At 37.3% G+C, this 22,907-nt stretch overlaps 1 long non-coding RNA gene across 1 annotated transcript; it reads left to right on the plus strand.

Annotated features, from left to right (window-relative positions):
* Positions 1–17,572: 17,572 nt before the first annotated feature.
* Positions 17,573–18,652, plus strand: LOC144889212 (uncharacterized). The gene is made up of 3 exons (XR_013621646.1): positions 17,573–17,708; positions 17,796–18,483; positions 18,609–18,652. It is a non-coding gene; the product is annotated as an uncharacterized LOC144889212 (long non-coding RNA).
* The last annotated feature ends 4,255 nt before the right edge of the window (positions 18,653–22,907 follow it).

The raw sequence follows: 22,907 nt of genomic DNA on the forward strand, positions 1-22,907 counted from the left end.
TTTTCGCACTTGTGTTGGTGTAGGAAACCACTTTTGCACTTGTATTAGTGTGGAAAAAACACTTTTTGCACTTGTGATAGTGTTGAAAAACCACTTTTCACACTTGTGTTGGTGCAGGAAACCACTTTTGCATTTGTATTAGTGTGGAAAAACCACTTTTAGCACTTTGGTTAGTGTTGAAAAACCACTTTTCGCACTTGTGTTGGTGCAGGAAACCACTTTTGCCATTGTATTAGTGTGGAAAAACTACTTTTCGCACTTGTGTTAGTGTTGAAAAACCACTTTTCGCACTTGTGTTGGTGCAGGAAACCACTTTTGCACTTGTATTAGTGTGGAAAAAACACTTTTCGCACTTGTGTTAATGTTGAAAAACCACTTTTCGCACTTGTGTTGGTGCAGGAAACCACTTTTGCACTTGTATTAGTGTGGAGAAAACACTTTTCGCACTTGTGTTAGTGTTGAAAAACCACTTTTCACACTTGTGTTAGTGTTGAAAAACCACTTTTTGCACTTGTGTTGGTGCAGGAAACCACTTTTGCACTTGTATTAGTGTGGAAAAAACACTTTTCGCACTTGTGTTAGTGATGAAAAACCACTTTTCGCACTTGTGTTAGTGTTGAAAAACCACTTTTCGCACTTGTGTTGGTGCAGGAAACCACTTTTCGCACTTGTGTTAGTGTTGAAAAACCACTTTTCGCACTTGTGTTAGTGTTGAAAAACCACTTTTCGCACTTGTGTTGGTGCAGGAAACCACTTTTGCACTTGTATTAGTGTGGAAAAAACACTTTTTGCACTTGTGATAGTTTTGAAAAACCACTTTTCGCACTTGTGTTGGTGCAGGAAACCACTTTTGCACTTGTTTTAGTGTGGAAAAAACACTTTTCGCACTTGTGTTAGTGTTGAAAAACCACTTTTCGCACTTGTGTTAGTGTTGAAAAAACCACTTTTCGCACTTGTGTTAGTGTTGAAAAACCACTTTTAGCATTTGTGTTGGTGCAGGAAACAACTTTTGCACTTGTATTAGTGTGGAAAAAACACCTTTTGCACTTGTGATAGTGTTGAAAAACCACATTTCGCACTTGTGTTAGTGTTGAAAAACCACGTTTTGCACTTGTGTTGGTGCAGGAAACCACTTTTGCACTTGTATTAGTGTGGAAAAAACACTTTTTGCACTTGTGATAGTGTTGAAAAACCACTTTTCGCACTTGTGTTAGTGTTGAAAAACCACTTTTCGCACTTGTGTTAGTGTTGAAAAACCACTTTTCGCACTTGTGTTGGTGCAGGAAACCACTTTTGCACTTGTATTAGTGTGGAAAAAACACTTTTCGCACTTGTGTTAGTGTTGAAAAACCACTTTTCGCACTTATGTTAGTGTTGAAAAACCACTTTTCGCACTTGTGTTGGTGCAGGAAACCGCTTTTGCACTTGTATTAGTGTGGAAAAAACACTTTTCGCACTTGTGTTAGTGTAGAAAAACCACTTTTTGCACTTGTGTTAGTGTTGAAAAATCACTTTTCGCACTTGTGTTGGTGCAGGAAACCACTTTTGCACTTGTATTAGTGTGGAAAAAACACTTTTCGCACTTGTGTTAGTGTTGAAAAACCACTTTTTGCACTTGTGTTGGTGCAGGAAACCACTTTTGCACTTGTATTAGTGTGGGAAAACCACTTTTCGCACTTGTGTTAGTGTTGAAAAACCACTTTTTGCACTTGTGTTGGTGCAGGAAACCACTTTTGCACTTGTATTAGTGTGGAAAAACCACTTTTTGCACTTGTGATAGTGTTGTAAAACCACTTTTTGCACTTGTGTTAGTGTTGAAAAACCACTTTTCGCACTTGTGTTAGTGTTGAAAAACCACTTTTTGCACTTGTGTTGGTGCAGGAAATCACTTTTGCACTTGTATTAGTGTGGAAAAACAACTTTTCGCACTTTTGTTAGTGTTGAAAAACCACTTTTTGCACTTGTGATAGTGTTGAAAAACCACTTTTCGCACTTGTGTTAGTGTTGAAAAACCACTTTTAGCACTTGTGTTGTTGCAGGAAACCACTTTTGCACTTGTATTAGTGTGGAAAAGCCACTTTTTGCACTTGTGTTAGTGTTGAAAAACCACTTTTCTCACTTGTGTTGGTGCAGGAAACCACTTTTGCACTTGTATTAGTGTGGAAAAACCACTTTTCGCACTTGTGTTAGTGTTGAAAAACCACTTTTCGCACTTGTGTTAGTGTTGAAAAACCACTTTTCACACTTGTGTTAGTGTTGAAAAACCACTTTTCGCACTTGTGTTGGTGCAGGAAACCACTTTTGCACTTGTATTAGTGTGGAAAAACCACTTTTCGCACTTGTGATAGTGTTGAAAAACCACTTTTCGCACTTCTGTTAGTGTTGAAAAACCACTTTTCGCACTTGTGTTGGTGCAGGAAACCACTTTTGCACTTGTATTAGTGTGGAAAAACCACTTTTTGCACTTGTGTTAGTGTTGAAAAACCACTTTTCGCACTTGTGTTGGTGCAGGAAACCACTTTTCGCACTTGTGTTAGTGTTGAAAAACCACTTTTCGCACTTGTGTTAGTGTTGAAAGACCACTTTTCGCAATTGTGTTGGTGCAGGAAACCACTTTTGCACTTGTATTAGTGTGGAAAAAACACTTTTTGCACTTGTGATAGTGTTGAAAAACCACTTTTCGCACTTGTGTTAGTGTTGAAAAACCACTTTTCGCACTTGTGTTGGTGCAGGAAACCACTTTTGCACTTGTATTAGTGTGGCAAAAACACTTTTTGCACTTGTGATAGTGTTGAAAAACCACATTTCGCACTTGTGTTAGTGTTGAAAAACCACTTTTAGCACTTGTGTTGGTGCAAGAAACCACTTTTGCACTTGTATTAGTGTGGAAAAAACACTTTTTGCACTTGTGATAGTGTTGAAAAACCACTTTTTGCACTTGTGTTAGTGTTGAAAAACCACTTTTCGCACTTGTGTTAGTGTTGAAAAACCACTTTTCGCACTTGTGTTGGTGTAGGAAACCACTTTTGCACTTGTATTAGTGTGGAAAAAACACTTTTTGCACTTGTGATAGTGTTGAAAAACCACTTTTCACACTTGTGTTGGTGCAGGAAACCACTTTTGCATTTGTATTAGTGTGGAAAAACCACTTTTCGCACTTTGGTTAGTGTTGAAAAACCACTTTTCGCACTTGTGTTGGTGCAGGAAACCACTTTTGCCATTGTATTAGTGTAGAAAAACCACTTTTCGCACTTGTGTTAGTGTTGAAAAACCACTTTTCGCACTTGTGTTGGTGCAGGAAACCACTTTTGCACTTGTATTAGTGTGGAAAAAACACTTTTTGCACTTGTGATAGTGTTGAAAAAACACTTTTCGCACTTGTGTTAATGTTGAAAAACCACTTTTCGCACTTGTGTTGGTGCAGGAAACCACTTTTGCACTTGTATTAGTGTGGAGAAAACACTTTTCGCACTTGTGTTAGTGTTGAAAAACCACTTTTCGCACTTGTGTTAGTGTTGAAAAACCACTTTTTGCACTTGTGTTGGTGCAGGAAACCACTTTTGCACTTGTATTAGTGTGGAAAAAACACTTTTCGCACTTGTGTTAGTGTTGAAAAACCACTTTTTGCACTTGTGTTAGTGTTGAAAAAACACTTTTCGCACTTGTGTTAATGTTGAAAAACCACTTTTCGCACTTGTGTTGGTGCAGGAAACCACTTTTCGCACTTGTGTTAGTGTTGAAAAACCACTTTTCGCACTTGTGTTAGTGTTGAAAAACCACTTTTCGCACTTGTGTTGGTGCAGGAAACCACTTTTGCACTTGTATTAGTGTGGAAAAAACACTTTTTGCACTTGTGATAGTTTTGAAAAACCACTTTTCGCACTTGTGTTGGTGCAGGAAACCACTTTTGCACTTGTTTTAGTGTGGAAAAAACACTTTTCGCACTTGTGTTATTGTTGAAAAACCACTTTTCGCACTTGTGTTAGTGTTGAAAAAACCACTTTTCGCACTTGTGTTAGTGTTGAAAAACCACTTTTAGCATTTGTGTTGGTGCAGGAAACAACTTTTGCACTTGTATTAGTGTGGAAAAAACACCTTTTGCACTTGTGATAGTGTTGAAAAACCACATTTCGCACTTGTGTTAGTGTTGAAAAACCACTTTTCGCACTTGTGTTGGTGCAGGAAACCACTTTTGCACTTGTATTAGTGTGGAAAAAACACTTTTTGCACTTGTGATAGTGTTGAAAAACCACTTTTCGCACTTGTGTTAGTGTTGAAAAACCACTTTTCGCACTTGTGTTAGTGTTGAAAAACCACTTTTCGCACTTGTGTTGGTGCAGGAAACCACTTTTGCACTTGTATTAGTGTGGAAAAAACACTTTTCGCATTTGTGTTAGTGTTGAAAAACCACTTTTCGCACTTATGTTAGTGTTGAAAAACCACTTTTCGCACTTGTGTTGGTGCAGGAAACCGCTTTTGCACTTGTATTAGTGTGGAAAAAACACTTTTCGCACTTGTGTTAGTGTTGAAAAACCACTTTTTGCACTTGTGTTAGTGTTGAAAAACCACTTTTCGCACTTGTGTTGGTGCAGGAAACCACTTTTGCACTTGTATTAGTGTGGAAAAAACACTTTTCGCACTTGTGTTAGTGTTGAAAAACCACTTTTCGTACTTGTGTTAGTGTTGAAAAACCACTTTTCGCACTTGTGTTGGTGCAGGAAACCACTTTTCGCACTTGTGTTAGTGTTGGAAAACCACTTTTCGCACTTGTGTTAGTGTTGAAAAACCACTTTTCGCAGTTGTGTTGGTGCAGGAAACCACTTTTGCACTTGTATTAGTGTGGAAAAAACACTTTTTGCACTTGTGATAGTGTTGAAAAACCACTTTTCGCACTTGTGTTAGTGTTGAAAAACCACTTTTCGCAGTTGTGTTGGTGCAGGAAACCACTTTTGCACTTGTTTTAGTGTGGAAAAAACACTTTTCGCACTTGTGTTGGTGCAGGAAACCACTTTTGCACTTGTATTAGTGTGGAAAAACCACTTTTGCACTTGTTTTAGTGTGGAAAAAACACTTTTCGCACTTGTGTTGGTGCAGGAAACCACTTTTGCACTTGTATTAGTGTGGAAAAACAACTTTTCGCACTTTTGTTAGTGTTGAAAAACCACTTTTTGCACTTGTGATAGTGTTGAAAAACCACTTTTCGCACTTGTGTTAGTGTTGAAAAACCACTTTTAGCACTTGTGTTGGTGCAGGAAACCACTTTTGCACTTGTATTAGTGTGGAAAAACCACTTTTTGCACTTGTGTTAGTGTTGAAAAACCACTTTTCTCACTTGTGTTGGTGCAGGAAACCACTTTTGCACTTGTATTAGTGTGGAAAAACCACTTTTCGCACTTGTGTTAGTGTTGAAAAACCACTTTTCGCACTTGTGTTAGTGTTGAAAAACCACTTTTCGCACTTGTGTTAGTGTTGAAAAACCAATTTTTGCACTTGTGTTGGTGCAGGAAATCACTTTTGCACTTGTATTAGTGTGGAAAAACAACTTTTCGCACTTTTGTTAGTGTTGAAAAACCACTTTTTGCACTTGTGATAGTGTTGAAAAACCACTTTTCGCACTTGTGTTAGTGTTGAAAAACCACTTTTAGCACTTGTGTTGGTGCAGGAAACCACTTTTGCACTTGTATTAGTGTGGAAAAACCACTTTTTGCACTTGTGTTAGTGTTGAAAAACCACTTTTCTCACTTGTGTTGGTGCAGGAAACCACTTTTGCACTTGTATTAGTGTGGAAAAACCACTTTTCGCACTTGTGTTAGTGTTGAAAAACCACTTTTCGCACTTGTGTTAGTGTTGAAAAACCACTTTTCACACTTGTGTTAGTGTTGAAAAACCACTTTTCGCACTTGTGTTGGTGCAGGAAACCACTTTTGCACTTGTATTAGTGTGGAAAAACCACTTTTCGCACTTGTGATAGTGTTGAAAAACCACTTTTCGCACTTCTGTTAGTGTTGAAAAACCACTTTTCGCACTTGTGTTGGTGCAGGAAACCACTTTTGCACTTGTATTAGTGTGGAAAAACCACTTTTTGCACTTGTGTTAGTGTTGAAAAACCACTTTTCGCACTTGTGTTGGTGCAGGAAACCACTTTTCGCACTTGTGTTAGTGTTGAAAAACCACTTTTCGCACTTGTGTTAGTGTTGAAAGACCACTTTTCGCAATTGTGTTGGTGCAGGAAACCACTTTTGCACTTGTATTAGTGTGGAAAAAACACTTTTTGCACTTGTGATAGTGTTGAAAAACCACTTTTCGCACTTGTGTTAGTGTTGAAAAACCACTTTTCGCACTTGTGTTGGTGCAGGAAACCACTTTTGCACTTGTATTAGTGTGGCAAAAACACTTTTTGCACTTGTGATAGTGTTGAAAAACCACATTTCGCACTTGTGTTAGTGTTGAAAAACCACTTTTAGCACTTGTGTTGGTGCAAGAAACCACTTTTGCACTTGTATTAGTGTGGAAAAAACACTTTTTGCACTTGTGATAGTGTTGAAAAACCACTTTTTGCACTTGTGTTAGTGTTGAAAAACCACTTTTCGCACTTGTGTTAGTGTTGAAAAACCACTTTTCGCACTTGTGTTGGTGTAGGAAACCACTTTTGCACTTGTATTAGTGTGGAAAAAACACTTTTTGCACTTGTGATAGTGTTGAAAAACCACTTTTCACACTTGTGTTGGTGCAGGAAACCACTTTTGCATTTGTATTAGTGTGGAAAAACCACTTTTCGCACTTTGGTTAGTGTTGAAAAACCACTTTTCGCACTTGTGTTGGTGCAGGAAACCACTTTTGCCATTGTATTAGTGTAGAAAAACCACTTTTCGCACTTGTGTTAGTGTTGAAAAACCACTTTTCGCACTTGTGTTGGTGCAGGAAACCACTTTTGCACTTGTATTAGTGTGGAAAAAACACTTTTTGCACTTGTGATAGTGTTGAAAAAACACTTTTCGCACTTGTGTTAATGTTGAAAAACCACTTTTCGCACTTGTGTTGGTGCAGGAAACCACTTTTGCACTTGTATTAGTGTGGAGAAAACACTTTTCGCACTTGTGTTAGTGTTGAAAAACCACTTTTCGCACTTGTGTTAGTGTTGAAAAACCACTTTTTGCACTTGTGTTGGTGCAGGAAACCACTTTTGCACTTGTATTAGTGTGGAAAAAACACTTTTCGCACTTGTGTTAGTGTTGAAAAACCACTTTTTGCACTTGTGTTAGTGTTGAAAAAACACTTTTCGCACTTGTGTTAATGTTGAAAAACCACTTTTCGCACTTGTGTTGGTGCAGGAAACCACTTTTCGCACTTGTGTTAGTGTTGAAAAACCACTTTTCGCACTTGTGTTAGTGTTGAAAAACCACTTTTCGCACTTGTGTTGGTGCAGGAAACCACTTTTGCACTTGTATTAGTGTGGAAAAAACACTTTTTGCACTTGTGATAGTTTTGAAAAACCACTTTTCGCACTTGTGTTGGTGCAGGAAACCACTTTTGCACTTGTTTTAGTGTGGAAAAAACACTTTTCGCACTTGTGTTATTGTTGAAAAACCACTTTTCGCACTTGTGTTAGTGTTGAAAAAACCACTTTTCGCACTTGTGTTAGTGTTGAAAAACCACTTTTAGCATTTGTGTTGGTGCAGGAAACAACTTTTGCACTTGTATTAGTGTGGAAAAAACACCTTTTGCACTTGTGATAGTGTTGAAAAACCACATTTCGCACTTGTGTTAGTGTTGAAAAACCACTTTTCGCACTTGTGTTGGTGCAGGAAACCACTTTTGCACTTGTATTAGTGTGGAAAAAACACTTTTTGCACTTGTGATAGTGTTGAAAAACCACTTTTCGCACTTGTGTTAGTGTTGAAAAACCACTTTTCGCACTTGTGTTAGTGTTGAAAAACCACTTTTCGCACTTGTGTTGGTGCAGGAAACCACTTTTGCACTTGTATTAGTGTGGAAAAAACACTTTTCGCATTTGTGTTAGTGTTGAAAAACCACTTTTCGCACTTATGTTAGTGTTGAAAAACCACTTTTCGCACTTGTGTTGGTGCAGGAAACCGCTTTTGCACTTGTATTAGTGTGGAAAAAACACTTTTCGCACTTGTGTTAGTGTTGAAAAACCACTTTTTGCACTTGTGTTAGTGTTGAAAAACCACTTTTCGCACTTGTGTTGGTGCAGGAAACCACTTTTGCACTTGTATTAGTGTGGAAAAAACACTTTTCGCACTTGTGTTAGTGTTGAAAAACCACTTTTCGCACTTGTGTTAGTGTTGAAAAACCACTTTTCGCACTTGTGTTGGTGCAGGAAACCACTTTTCGCACTTGTGTTAGTGTTGGAAAACCACTTTTCGCACTTGTGTTAGTGTTGAAAAACCACTTTTCGCAGTTGTGTTGGTGCAGGAAACCACTTTTGCACTTGTATTAGTGTGGAAAAAACACTTTTTGCACTTGTGATAGTGTTGAAAAACCACTTTTCGCACTTGTGTTAGTGTTGAAAAACCACTTTTCGCAGTTGTGTTGGTGCAGGAAACCACTTTTGCACTTGTTTTAGTGTGGAAAAAACACTTTTCGCACTTGTGTTGGTGCAGGAAACCACTTTTGCACTTGTATTAGTGTGGAAAAACCACTTTTGCACTTGTTTTAGTGTGGAAAAAACACTTTTCGCACTTGTGTTGGTGCAGGAAACCACTTTTGCACTTGTATTAGTGTGGTAAAAACCACTTTTCGTACTTGTGTTAGTGTTGAAAAACCACATTTCGCACTTGTGTTAGTGTTGAAAAACCACTTTTCGCACTTGTGTTGGTGCAGGAAACCACTTTTGCACTTGTATTAGTGTGGAAAAAACACTTTTTGCACTTGTGATAGTGTTGAAAAACCACTTTTCGCACTTGTGTTAGTGTTGAAAAACCACTTTTCGCACTTGTGTTAGTGTTGAAAAACCACTTTTCGCACTTGTGTTGTTGCAGGAAACCACTTTTGCACTTGTATTAGTGTGGAAAAAACACTTTTTGCACTTGTGACAGTGTTGAAAAACCACTTTTCGCACGTGTTGGAGCAGGAAACCACTTTTGCACTTGTATTAGTGTGGAAAAACACTTTTTGCACTTCTGATAGTGTTGAAAAACCACTTTTCGCACTTGTGTTAGTGTTGAAAAACCACTTTTCGCACTTGTGTTAGTGTTGAAAAACCACTTTTTGCACTTGTGTTAGTGTTGAAAAACCACTTTTCGCCCTTGTGTTAGTGTTGAAAAACCACTTTTTGCACTTGTGTTAGTGTTGAAAAACCACTTTTCGCCCTTGTGTTGGTGCAGGAAATCACTTTTGCACTTGTATTGGTGTGGAAAAACAACTTTTCGCACTTTTGTTAGTGTTGAAAAACCACTTTTTGCACTTGTGATAGTGTTGAAAAACCACTTTTCGCACTTGTGTTAGTGTTGAAAAACCACTTTTAGCACTTGTGTTGGTGCAGGAAACCACTTTTGCACTTGTATTAGTGTGGAAAAACCACTTTTTGCACTTGTGTTCATGTTGAAAAACCACTTTTCTCACTTGTGTTGGTGCAGGAAACCACTTTTGCACTTGTATTAGTGTGGAAAACCACTTTTCGCACTTGTGTTAGTGTTGAAAAACCACTTTTCGCAATTGTGTTAGTGTTGAAAAACCACTTTTCGCACTTGTGTTAGTGTTGAAAAACCACTTTTCGCACTTGTGTTGGTGCAGGAAACCACTTTTGCACTTGTATTGGTGTGGAAAAACCACTTTTTGCACTTGTGTTAGTGTTGAAAAACCACTTTTCGCACTTGTGTTAGTGTTGAAAAATCACTTTTCGCACTTGTGTTGGTGCAAGAAACCACATTTGCACTTGTATTAGTGTGGAAAAAACACTTTTTGCACTTGTGATAGTGTTGAAAAACCACTTTTGCACTTGTATTTGTGTGGAAAATATACTTTTCGCACTTGTGTTAGTGTTGAAAAACCACTTTTCGCACTTGTGTTGGTGTAGGAAACCACTTTTGCACTTGTATTAGTGTGGAAAAAACACTTTTTGCACTTGTGATAGTGTTGAAAAACCACTTTTCACACTTGTGTTGGTGCAGGAAACCACTTTTGCATTTGTATTAGTGTGGAAAAACCACTTTTCGCACTTTGGTTAGTGTTGAAAAACCACTTTTCGCACTTGTGTTGGTGCAGGAAACCACTTTTGCCATTGTATTAGTGTGGAAAAACTACTTTTCGCACTTGTGTTAGTGTTGAAAAACCACTTTTCGCACTTGTGTTGGTGCAGGAAACCACTTTTGCACTTGTATTAGTGTGGAAAAAACACTTTTCGCACTTGTGTTAATGTTGAAAAACCACTTTTCGCACTTGTGTTGGTGCAGGAAACCACTTTTGCACTTGTATTAGTGTGGAGAAAACACTTTTCGCACTTGTGTTAGTGTTGAAAAACCACTTTTCACACTTGTGTTAGTGTTGAAAAACCACTTTTTGCACTTGTGTTGGTGCAGGAAACCACTTTTGCACTTGTATTAGTGTGGAAAAAACACTTTTCGCACTTGTGTTAGTGATGAAAAACCACTTTTCGCACTTGTGTTAGTGTTGAAAAACCACTTTTCGCACTTGTGTTGGTGCAGGAAACCACTTTTCGCACTTGTGTTAGTGTTGAAAAACCACTTTTCGCACTTGTGTTAGTGTTGAAAAACCACTTTTCGCACTTGTGTTGGTGCAGGAAACCACTTTTGCACTTGTATTAGTGTGGAAAAAACACTTTTTGCACTTGTGATAGTTTTGAAAAACCACTTTTCGCACTTGTGTTGGTGCAGGAAACCACTTTTGCACTTGTTTTAGTGTGGAAAAAACACTTTTCGCACTTGTGTTAGTGTTGAAAAACCACTTTTCGCACTTGTGTTAGTGTTGAAAAAACCACTTTTCGCACTTGTGTTAGTGTTGAAAAACCACTTTTAGCATTTGTGTTGGTGCAGGAAACAACTTTTGCACTTGTATTAGTGTGGAAAAAACACCTTTTGCACTTGTGATAGTGTTGAAAAACCACATTTCGCACTTGTGTTAGTGTTGAAAAACCACGTTTTGCACTTGTGTTGGTGCAGGAAACCACTTTTGCACTTGTATTAGTGTGGAAAAAACACTTTTTGCACTTGTGATAGTGTTGAAAAACCACTTTTCGCACTTGTGTTAGTGTTGAAAAACCACTTTTCGCACTTGTGTTAGTGTTGAAAAACCACTTTTCGCACTTGTGTTGGTGCAGGAAACCACTTTTGCACTTGTATTAGTGTGGAAAAAACACTTTTCGCACTTGTGTTAGTGTTGAAAAACCACTTTTCGCACTTATGTTAGTGTTGAAAAACCACTTTTCGCACTTGTGTTGGTGCAGGAAACCGCTTTTGCACTTGTATTAGTGTGGAAAAAACACTTTTCGCACTTGTGTTAGTGTTGAAAAACCACTTTTTGCACTTGTGTTAGTGTTGAAAAATCACTTTTCGCACTTGTGTTGGTGCAGGAAACCACTTTTGCACTTGTATTAGTGTGGAAAAAACACTTTTCGCACTTGTGTTAGTGTTGAAAAACCACTTTTTGCACTTGTGTTGGTGCAGGAAACCACTTTTGCACTTGTATTAGTGTGGGAAAACCACTTTTCGCACTTGTGTTAGTGTTGAAAAACCACTTTTTGCACTTGTGTTGGTGCAGGAAACCACTTTTGCACTTGTATTAGTGTGGAAAAACCACTTTTTGCACTTGTGATAGTGTTGTAAAACCACTTTTTGCACTTGTGTTAGTGTTGAAAAACCACTTTTCGCACTTGTGTTAGTGTTGAAAAACCACTTTTTGCACTTGTGTTGGTGCAGGAAATCACTTTTGCACTTGTATTAGTGTGGAAAAACAACTTTTCGCACTTTTGTTAGTGTTGAAAAACCACTTTTTGCACTTGTGATAGTGTTGAAAAACCACTTTTCGCACTTGTGTTAGTGTTGAAAAACCACTTTTAGCACTTGTGTTGGTGCAGGAAACCACTTTTGCACTTGTATTAGTGTGGAAAAACCACTTTTTGCACTTGTGTTAGTGTTGAAAAACCACTTTTCTCACTTGTGTTGGTGCAGGAAACCACTTTTGCACTTGTATTAGTGTGGAAAAACCACTTTTCGCACTTGTGTTAGTGTTGAAAAACCACTTTTCGCACTTGTGTTGGTGCAGGAAACCACTTTTGCACTTGTATTAGTGTGGAAAAACCACTTTTCGCACTTGTGATAGTGTTGAAAAACCACTTTTCGCACTTCTGTTAGTGTTGAAAAACCACTTTTCGCACTTGTGTTAGTGTTGAAAAACCACTTTTCACACTTGTGTTAGTGTTGAAAAACCACTTTTCGCACTTGTGTTGGTGCAGGAAACCACTTTTGCACTTGTATTAGTGTGGAAAAACCACTTTTTGCACTTGTGTTAGTGTTGAAAAACCACTTTTCGCACTTGTGTTGGTGCAGGAAACCACTTTTCGCACTTGTGTTAGTGTTGAAAAACCACTTTTCGCACTTGTGTTAGTGTTGAAAGACCACTTTTCGCAATTGTGTTGGTGCAGGAAACCACTTTTGCACTTGTATTAGTGTGGAAAAAACACTTTTTGCACTTGTGATAGTGTTGAAAAACCACTTTTCGCACTTGTGTTAGTGTTGAAAAACCACTTTTCGCACTTGTGTTGGTGCAGGAAACCACTTTTGCACTTGTATTAGTGTGGCAAAAACACTTTTTGCACTTGTGATAGTGTTGAAAAACCACATTTCGCACTTGTGTTAGTGTTGAAAAACCACTTTTAGCACTTGTGTTGGTGCAAGAAACCACTTTTGCACTTGTATTAGTGTGGAAAAAACACTTTTTGCACTTGTGATAGTGTTGAAAAACCACTTTTTGCACTTGTGTTAGTGTTGAAAAACCACTTTTCGCACTTGTGTTAGTGTTGAAAAACCACTTTTCGCACTTGTGTTGGTGTAGGAAACCACTTTTGCACTTGTATTAGTGTGGAAAAAACACTTTTTGCACTTGTGATAGTGTTGAAAAACCACTTTTCACACTTGTGTTGGTGCAGGAAACCACTTTTGCATTTGTATTAGTGTGGAAAAACCACTTTTCGCACTTTGGTTAGTGTTGAAAAACCACTTTTCGCACTTGTGTTGGTGCAGGAAACCACTTTTGCCATTGTATTAGTGTAGAAAAACCACTTTTCGCACTTGTGTTAGTGTTGAAAAACCACTTTTCGCACTTGTGTTGGTGCAGGAAACCACTTTTGCACTTGTATTAGTGTGGAAAAAACACTTTTTGCACTTGTGATAGTGTTGAAAAAACACTTTTCGCACTTGTGTTAATGTTGAAAAACCACTTTTCGCACTTGTGTTGGTGCAGGAAACCACTTTTGCACTTGTATTAGTGTGGAGAAAACACTTTTCGCACTTGTGTTAGTGTTGAAAAACCACTTTTCGCACTTGTGTTAGTGTTGAAAAACCACTTTTTGCACTTGTGTTGGTGCAGGAAACCACTTTTGCACTTGTATTAGTGTGGAAAAAACACTTTTCGCACTTGTGTTAGTGTTGAAAAACCACTTTTTGCACTTGTGTTAGTGTTGAAAAAACACTTTTCGCACTTGTGTTAATGTTGAAAAACCACTTTTCGCACTTGTGTTGGTGCAGGAAACCACTTTTCGCACTTGTGTTAGTGTTGAAAAACCACTTTTCGCACTTGTGTTAGTGTTGAAAAACCACTTTTCGCACTTGTGTTGGTGCAGGAAACCACTTTTGCACTTGTATTAGTGTGGAAAAAACACTTTTTGCACTTGTGATAGTTTTGAAAAACCACTTTTCGCACTTGTGTTGGTGCAGGAAACCACTTTTGCACTTGTTTTAGTGTGGAAAAAACACTTTTCGCACTTGTGTTATTGTTGAAAAACCACTTTTCGCACTTGTGTTAGTGTTGAAAAAACCACTTTTCGCACTTGTGTTAGTGTTGAAAAACCACTTTTAGCATTTGTGTTGGTGCAGGAAACAACTTTTGCACTTGTATTAGTGTGGAAAAAACACCTTTTGCACTTGTGATAGTGTTGAAAAACCACATTTCGCACTTGTGTTAGTGTTGAAAAACCACTTTTCGCACTTGTGTTGGTGCAGGAAACCACTTTTGCACTTGTATTAGTGTGGAAAAAACACTTTTTGCACTTGTGATAGTGTTGAAAAACCACTTTTCGCACTTGTGTTAGTGTTGAAAAACCACTTTTCGCACTTGTGTTAGTGTTGAAAAACCACTTTTCGCACTTGTGTTGGTGCAGGAAACCACTTTTGCACTTGTATTAGTGTGGAAAAAACACTTTTCGCATTTGTGTTAGTGTTGAAAAACCACTTTTCGCACTTATGTTAGTGTTGAAAAACCACTTTTCGCACTTGTGTTGGTGCAGGAAACTGCTTTTGCACTTGTATTAGTGTGGAAAAAACACTTTTCGCACTTGTGTTAGTGTTGAAAAACCACTTTTTGCACTTGTGTTAGTGTTGAAAAACCACTTTTCGCACTTGTGTTGGTGCAGGAAACCACTTTTGCACTTGTATTAGTGTGGAAAAAACACTTTTCGCACTTGTGTTAGTGTTGAAAAACCACTTTTCGCACTTGTGTTAGTGTTGAAAAACCACTTTTCGCACTTGTGTTGGTGCAGGAAACCACTTTTCGCACTTGTGTTAGTGTTGGAAAACCACTTTTCGCACTTGTGTTAGTGTTGAAAAACCACTTTTCGCAGTTGTGTTGGTGCAGGAAACCACTTTTGCACTTGTATTAGTGTGGAAAAAACACTTTTTGCACTTGTGATAGTGTTGAAAAACCACTTTTCGCACTTGTGTTAGTGTTGAAAAACCACTTTTCGCAGTTGTGTTGGTGCAGGAAACCACTTTTGCACTTGTTTTAGTGTGGAAAAAACACTTTTCGCACTTGTGTTGGTGCAGGAAACCACTTTTGCACTTGTATTAGTGTGGAAAAACCACTTTTGCACTTGTTTTAGTGTGGAAAAAACACTTTTCGCACTTGTGTTGGTGCAGGAAACCACTTTTGCACTTGTATTAGTGTGGTAAAAACCACTTTTCGTACTTGTGTTAGTGTTGAAAAACCACATTTCGCACTTGTGTTAGTGTTGAAAAACCACTTTTCGCACTTGTGTTGGTGCAGGAAACCACTTTTGCACTTGTATTAGTGTGGAAAAAACACTTTTTGCACTTGTGATAGTGTTGAAAAACCACTTTTCGCACTTGTGTTAGTGTTGAAAAACCACTTTTCGCACTTGTGTTAGTGTTGAAAAACCACTTTTCGCACTTGTGTTGTTGCAGGAAACCACTTTTGCACTTGTATTAGTGTGGAAAAAACACTTTTTGCACTTGTGACAGTGTTGAAAAACCACTTTTCGCACGTGTTGGAGCAGGAAACCACTTTTGCACTTGTATTAGTGTGGAAAAACATTTTTTGCACTTCTGATAGTGTTGAAAAACCACTTTTCGCACTTGTGTTAGTGTTGAAAAACCACTTTTCGCACTTGTGTTAGTGTTGAAAAACCACTTTTCGCACTTGTGTTAGTGTTGAAAAACCACTTTTCGCACTTCTGTTGGTGCAGGAAACCACTTTTGCACTTCTATTAGTGTGGAAAAAACACTTTTCGCACTTGTGTTAGTGTTGAAAAACTACTTTTCGCACTTGTGTTAGTGTTGAAAAACCACTTTTCGCACTTGTGTTAGTGTTGAAAAACCACTTTTCGCACTTGTGTTGGTGCAGGAAACCACTTTTGCACTTGTATTAGTGTGGAAAAACCACTTTTCGCACTTGTGTTAGTGTTGAAAAACCACTTTTCGCACTTGTGTTAGTGTTGAAAAACCACTTTTAGCACTTGTGTTGGTGAAGGAAACCACTTTTGCACTTGTATTAGTGTGGAAAAACACTTTTTGCACTTGTGATAGTGTTGAAAAACCACATTTCGCACTTGTGTTAGTGTTGAAAAACCACTTTTCGCACTTGTGTTGGTGCAGGAAACCACTTTTGCACTTGTATTAGTGTGGAAAAAACACTTTTTGCACTTGTGATAGTGTTGAAAAACCACTTTTCGCACTTGTGTTAGTGTTGAAAAACCACTTTTTGCACTTGTGTTAGTGTTGAAAAACCACTTTTCGCACTTGTGTTGGTGCAGGAAACCACTTTTGCACTTGTATTAGTGTGGAAAAAACACTTTTTGCACTTGTGATAGTGTTGAAAAACCACTTTTCGCACTTGTGTTGGTGCACGAAACCACTTTTGCACTTGTATTAGTGTGGAAAAAACACTTTTTGCACTTGTGATAGTGTTGAAAAACCACTTTTCGCACTTGTGTTGGTGCAGGAAACCACTTTTGGCACTTGTATTAGTGTGGAAAAAACACTTTTCGCACTTGTGTTAGTGTTGAAAAACCACTTTTCGCACTTGTGTTAGTGTTGAAAAATCACTTTTCGCACTTGTGTTGGTGTAGGAAACCACTTTTCGCACTTGTGTTAGTGCAGGAAACCACTTTTGCACTTGTATTAGTGTGGAAAAAACACTTTTTGGACTTGATAGTGTTGAAAAACCACTTTTCGTTCTTGTGTTGGTGCAGGAAACCACTTTTGCACTTGTATTAGTGTGGAAAAAACACTTTTCGCACTTGTGTTAGTGTTGAAAAACCACTTTTCGCACTTGTGTTAGTGTTGAAAAACCACTTTTCGCACTTGTGTTGGTGCAGGAAACCACTTTTGCACTTGTATTAGTGTGGAAAAAACACTTTTTGCACTTGTGATAGTGTAGAAAAACCACTTTTCGCACTTGTGTTAGTGTTGAAAAACCACTTTTCGCACTTGTGTTGCTGCAGGAAACCACTTTTGCATTTGTATTAGTGTGGAAAAACCACTTTTCGCACTTGTGTTAGTAGTGTAATAATGTTGCTTCTGGGACACCTCCGTTTAACATGGGAAATCCCTATCTAATGTCATTTACCCCCTTGTCTTTTTCAAAAATCATAAACACCTCTATTTCTCCCACCCTCATCTTTATGAACCTTTTGTCTGTAGTACCTATCCTTAATGTTGTTCATTAGACCACTCAAACACTACAAATATTTGTTTTCTCTTATAGACCTATCATCCTTCTTCTACATATCATCTGGCAGATTAATCTTTGACCCATTCACTTCCATATTGACCCTAAAGACCTATATTTCTCTCACCCTTTTCTTTACGAACCTTCTAACCTTTTGACATGTTATCCTTATTCATTAGACCACTTAAACACCTGTGATCCTTCTGACCTCATGGACCTTTTAACCTTTTACTCTTAATATCATCTGGTGAATATAACCCACTCAAACAACGACCCTACAAATCAAACCTTTTTTTATTAATTATTCGCTTTTGAGAAATGACGTTGTTTCAATGACTTGGATAACTTCCCAGAAAGATTTCATTGTCTTATTTCCTGTTATTCACACACGCTCAGGGCTTCCCCGAAATGACTGCATGTCGTCATTTCAAGAAAATACATTTTGTTCATTATAAAAGAACGTGTTCAATTCAATTTTGATCATTGGGGATCGACATGTCTTACTACTCCATCCTTTACTCTGATAAAGAAGAAGAATACTCACCAAGGTAAGTTTCATTTAAAATTAAAGTGTTTAAAGCTTTGTATGGGATTAATTATACAACAAATGACTTAATATTCCTTTATCTTTACAGCAATGCGAATATCCTGGCAGAACTTCAAACTGGTTGGAATGAAAATACTGCAGAATCTCAAGAGTTGCAAAACGAAATGAACTTGGACAACCTGCCTCTTTCACCATTCTTGGAAGATTCATATGCAAGGTAAGATACTAAATATTAATACATTTGTGTTAAACGACGCTGCCTTAGTGTGTGTGTGTGTGTGTGTGTGTGTTCGTGTGTGTATGTGTTTGTGTGTGTTCGTGTGTGTATGTGTGTGTGTATGTATCTGTGAATGTGTGTGTGTATGTGTATGTGTGTGTTCTTGTGTGTATGTATCTATGAATGTGTGTGTGTGTGTGTGTGTGTGTGTGTGTGTGTATGTGTGTGTGTGTATGTATCTGTGAATGTGTGTATGTGTTTGTGTGTGCGTTCGTGTGTGTATGTGTGTGTGTGTATGTATCTGTGAATGTGTGTGTGTGTATGTGTATGTGTGAATGTGTATGTGTGTGTATGTGTGTGTATGTGTGTGTGCGTGTGTGTGATGTTTTGTCAAGCTTACTTCAACATAGTAATTTCTCCTTATTTTGTTTGCAGCCTTGAAGACCAAAGCTTGGAGTGGGACGATTTTGATTTTCCAAAGAGTGGTTATTTCCCGTCAACATGTGGTACCCTAAATTTTCAACTCGACCACTTGAACACAAAGCTCGATTTTTTAGAGGTATGTATCCCAATATCCTCATATCCTTGTGTGTGTGTGTGTGTGTGTGTGTGTGTATGTGTGTGTGTGTGTGTGTGTGTGTGTGTAATATTTTCTCTCCCCTCTTGTCCTCTTGCCTTTGACAGAAAGAGATTCCAAACCTGAAGATATCTGCTGCTGTTGAAACTACACCACGTTGGGAAGAGATTGATGATTTGTGCTGGGAAGAAGTTGAATGTATAATACCTCAAGGAAAATGTTTTTGTAATATGAAGCTTTTGTTTAAAATATTATTTATATATATTTGTTTTGTTTACAATTATTTAATTCTTAATTACAAAAAGAGAATAAAGGAGGGAACGGGGAGGTGCACCCCTGCCAAAGACCCTTCACCCCCCTCATCCCACCCCTCCCCTCCCCTTGTGTGTGTGGGGAAGGTGGGGGTGGGATGAGGGGGGTGAAGGGTCAAGGGTGGGGGTGCACGGAGGGTGGGGGATGATGGGTGTGGTCTGTGTGGGCGGGGTCTGTGTGGGCGGGGTCTGTGTGGGCGGGGTCTGTGTGGGCGGGGTCTGTGTGGGCGGGGTCTGTGTGGGCGGGGTCGGTGTGGGCGTGGCTTATGATTTTTTATTTATTTAATTTTTTTTTATTATTACCACTAATTAAATTAGCTAATCTGGGTGGGGTGAATAGAAATGTTGTTTAATGAATTATTAGCTTTGTTTTTTGTAATTCTTGCGAGTAAAATGAACCCAAGATTTCCTCTCCATTTAAATCATATAATTTGTAGGTCCAAGGGACTGTATCCATTACATCAATGATTTTAAATAATTCACGAGTCCATTTTTGTGTATAACCTTTCTCAAAATGGCTTTTCCATTTGTATATCCTTACCATATCACCAACTTTGAACTTGGGCTTTCTCAAATTAATCTCCTTTTCATATTCTAATTTTGTAAATGTTTCTGATGGTTTTGATTGTGTTGATGAATGAACTGTATTATTGTAATTATCTACAATATCCTGAATTAAATACACCCATTTTTGAGAACCGAGTTGTGTGAATTTTTTATATAATTTCTCTTTTAAAGTACGATTAAAACGCTCAATAACAACTGCCTTTCCTTCATTAAAGGTGCTGTATAATTTAATACCCTTCCCCTTAAGAAATTTCATGAATATTTTGTTATAGAACTCTGTTCCCTCATCAGTCCATAACTTCTTTGGTTTCCTTTTATCCCGATCAAATATTAGCTTAAAGGCTAACATTAAAGTATCACCCCTTTTATTTTTTAAAGGGACAACCCAGGCAAATCTACTCCTCAAATCAATAACGGTTAAAGCATACCTGTATCCCCTGTCATTATTCAATTCAATTAAATCAGCGGACCATATGTGGTCAGTGTATTTAGAATAAACCTTCCTTCTTTTAAACTTTGTGATTATAGGTTTGTGTAATTCTTCAGCCAAAAGCTCCTCAGTCTTGATGGCATCATTAGAGCCTAATAGTTTTTTGAGGAATAACCAAGACCAAGTTTCAATTTAGCATTTATCAAATTTCTCACAATAAACCTATCAACTTTCTCTCTCAACGTTGGATTTTGTATCAAAGACAAATTATACAACATTTCGCTGTCGGCTTTATGTTTTTCAGTCAACGTAGTGGTTTTCCCATAAGCAATATCATGCTTCATACACACTTCGTCAACCCTATTTGTAGGTTTAGACCAAGGTTTAGGATTGTCAGCCTCATCTAATCTTTTATCCAAGTTTGTTCCTGGACCACAGAAAGAATACCCTGGAAGGTGTAATTCCCCTGGAATTCCAGTTGTTGTAAATTTACTTCCTGACAGAAACTTTTGTATGTCTCCTCCTCTTTTAGGAGAGATGAATTGGCACTTTTTAGAGCCACATACTTGACATATTCCTTTTTGATAAACTCTATTATTTTTAGCTTTAACATAAGAGATATTTTTAGATTTAGTTTTCTTTTTACATTTGAGACAATAACTCATATTTATTTATCAGAAAAATTCCGACAGAGTATCAAAACCTTTTTGGTTTTCAACATATACATTTCAATCTTTATTTTTAAAACATAAAGAATCCTAAGGAATGCCTTCACTCTCTCCTCCATTTATTTACAAATAAAAACTAACTAAAGTCAATGACACCAACATCATCAATCACATAATCTTTTCCTTCTTCTTCTTCTTCTTCTTCACCACTTTCTCGTTTAAATCTCTGAAATTGAAGACATTGACGTTCTTATTTTTGAAACCATTATCTTCATAAGAGTTGTTAATTCTTTAATTTCCTCTTCGGTGCGTTGAGATTGATTTATTTGCTTTAATACACTCAATCTTTTATGAATCTCAGTGATTTCCATCTTTTTATATTTTTCCTCCCTCTCTCTTTGCTCCCTCTCCTCCTCCTCCATTTTCTCCCTCTCCTCCTTCTCCTTTTTCTCCCTTTTCTCCCTTTCCTCCTTCTCCCTTTTCTCCCTTTCCTCCTTCTCCTTTTTCTCCCTCTCCTCCTCCTTTTTCTCCCTCTCCTCCTTCTCCTCCCTCTCCCTTTCCTCCTTCTCCTTTTTCTCTCTTTCCTCCTTCTCTTCTTCAACTCCTTCCTCATCCCTTGCTACCCTTGAGTTTGAACCCCAAAGAATATTATACATATACTCATCTGGATTTTGAGATATTCTTGTATCTATAATTATTTTTCTCATAATAGGATACCAATAAGATTTGTTGACGATTTCTAAAAGAGTTTTATATTTCATAACTTTGAGAAGTTCATTTTTATTTAATATTTTAAACAAGTCTCTATTTGTGGGTTTAACAATATCAGTATAAGGCCAGTTTTTTATGACAAAATTCCCATGTATATGCTCCAAATCATAAGGTATGTAATACCGAGCACCCTTTTCTTGTAGGTATCCTTGAATACAAAAATTATAATTCTCTTGTAGTCTTCTTCCTGCCATTTATGTATCAGAAATATATGTGAGATTAATATTATGACAGGTAATACCACCCCATCTTCCCACTACCAAATCGGTTTGTATTCCTCGGCTTTCTATCCTTATCTCATTACCTTCCTTCTTTGTCATGCGAACCATCGCTATACTATCATATATTTTTATTTTCTTAAAATCACGTATTTGTTGTTTACTAATTGTACTTCCACATAAATCCTTATCCTCACCAAGTGGATAATATTCTTCTTTACGAGACTGATTTAAATCATGTAGGTCTTCTATGTTTATTGAAAAAGACCAATTATACCCTAAATCAGGCATATCATACCCCCATTTATTAATTCGCATATTAACTAAATGTCCTTCTTTATAAAATTCAATTGTAAGCAGGTAGTTAAATTCAATGAGGAAAGGTGTATGGTCAGTATAACCAGGTGTTGTGGTTGTAAATTTTACTTCTTTCACAAAACGTGCTGTTTTCTTTAAAAATATATATTGTGATAAATCACTTAATCTAATTAAGTCATTCGCATCTGTAGGGTTTGGATAATTGATTAATTTATAAGTATTCTTCATATTAATATTTTTACTTACACTATATTTTTGTCGTTCAGCCTGTGCCTTTGTATAATAATTTGATAAATCAATATCCTGAGAGGATTTTCCAAAGATAGAACCATCTTTTCCAACATAGGTCATTTATATTAGATAAAAAATGATATCATAAAAATTTTCATTATTGTTGAGTTGAAATAATACATATAAACATAATTGGCCACAACATTTAGAATTAATTTCTTGAACTTGGAATGTTTGATAAACACCATTCTGTAAGAATTGTATTACTTCAACAGGTGGTGGCATACCATAACTATCAAAATAATATTTATCCTGACTATTATGAATACAAACCCAATGAGAACCATTCTGTGTGTCTAAATTCATAATAATATTCTTTGTATTCTTATTTATATGTATTAATTCATCTCTCATACAAATAACCACATTATCAATTTTTAGTGTTTTACAATACTTAGCTAGTTCTATATTTGACGTTGTATTCTTTCCAAATTGTTTAAACCATTTATCCATTTATTTATGAGAAAGATACAATCCATTACCCCGTTTAGTTAGTTTAACACCCGCTTGAGCGATAGAGGAAAGCATATCTCCAACCAACAATCTAGCTTTATCAGGTAGACTTTCAAGTTTTTGAGCAAAATCTACAATTACACCACTTCCACTAATTTGTTTCTCCAACTCCTTGTTATGTCTTTCCAATTCTTTTTGAGCTTTTAGTTGTGCCTTCCTTTCGTTAGCAGTTTTTACCGCTGCTGAAATACCACCAGTCAATGCTCCCGCCGCACTTAAACCAGCAAATAAAGGAATTAGAAACGGGAGAAATCCTCCTCTTGACTCGTCTATTGAATATTTCTTTAACATAGGTTTCGTCATTTTAATTTTAAGTGAT

The sequence above is a fragment of the Myxine glutinosa genome, unplaced genomic scaffold, assembly GCF_964187855.1.
Source record: "Myxine glutinosa unplaced genomic scaffold, kmMyxGlut1.1 SCAFFOLD_1753, whole genome shotgun sequence".
NCBI lineage: Eukaryota > Metazoa > Chordata > Myxini > Myxiniformes > Myxinidae > Myxine > Myxine glutinosa.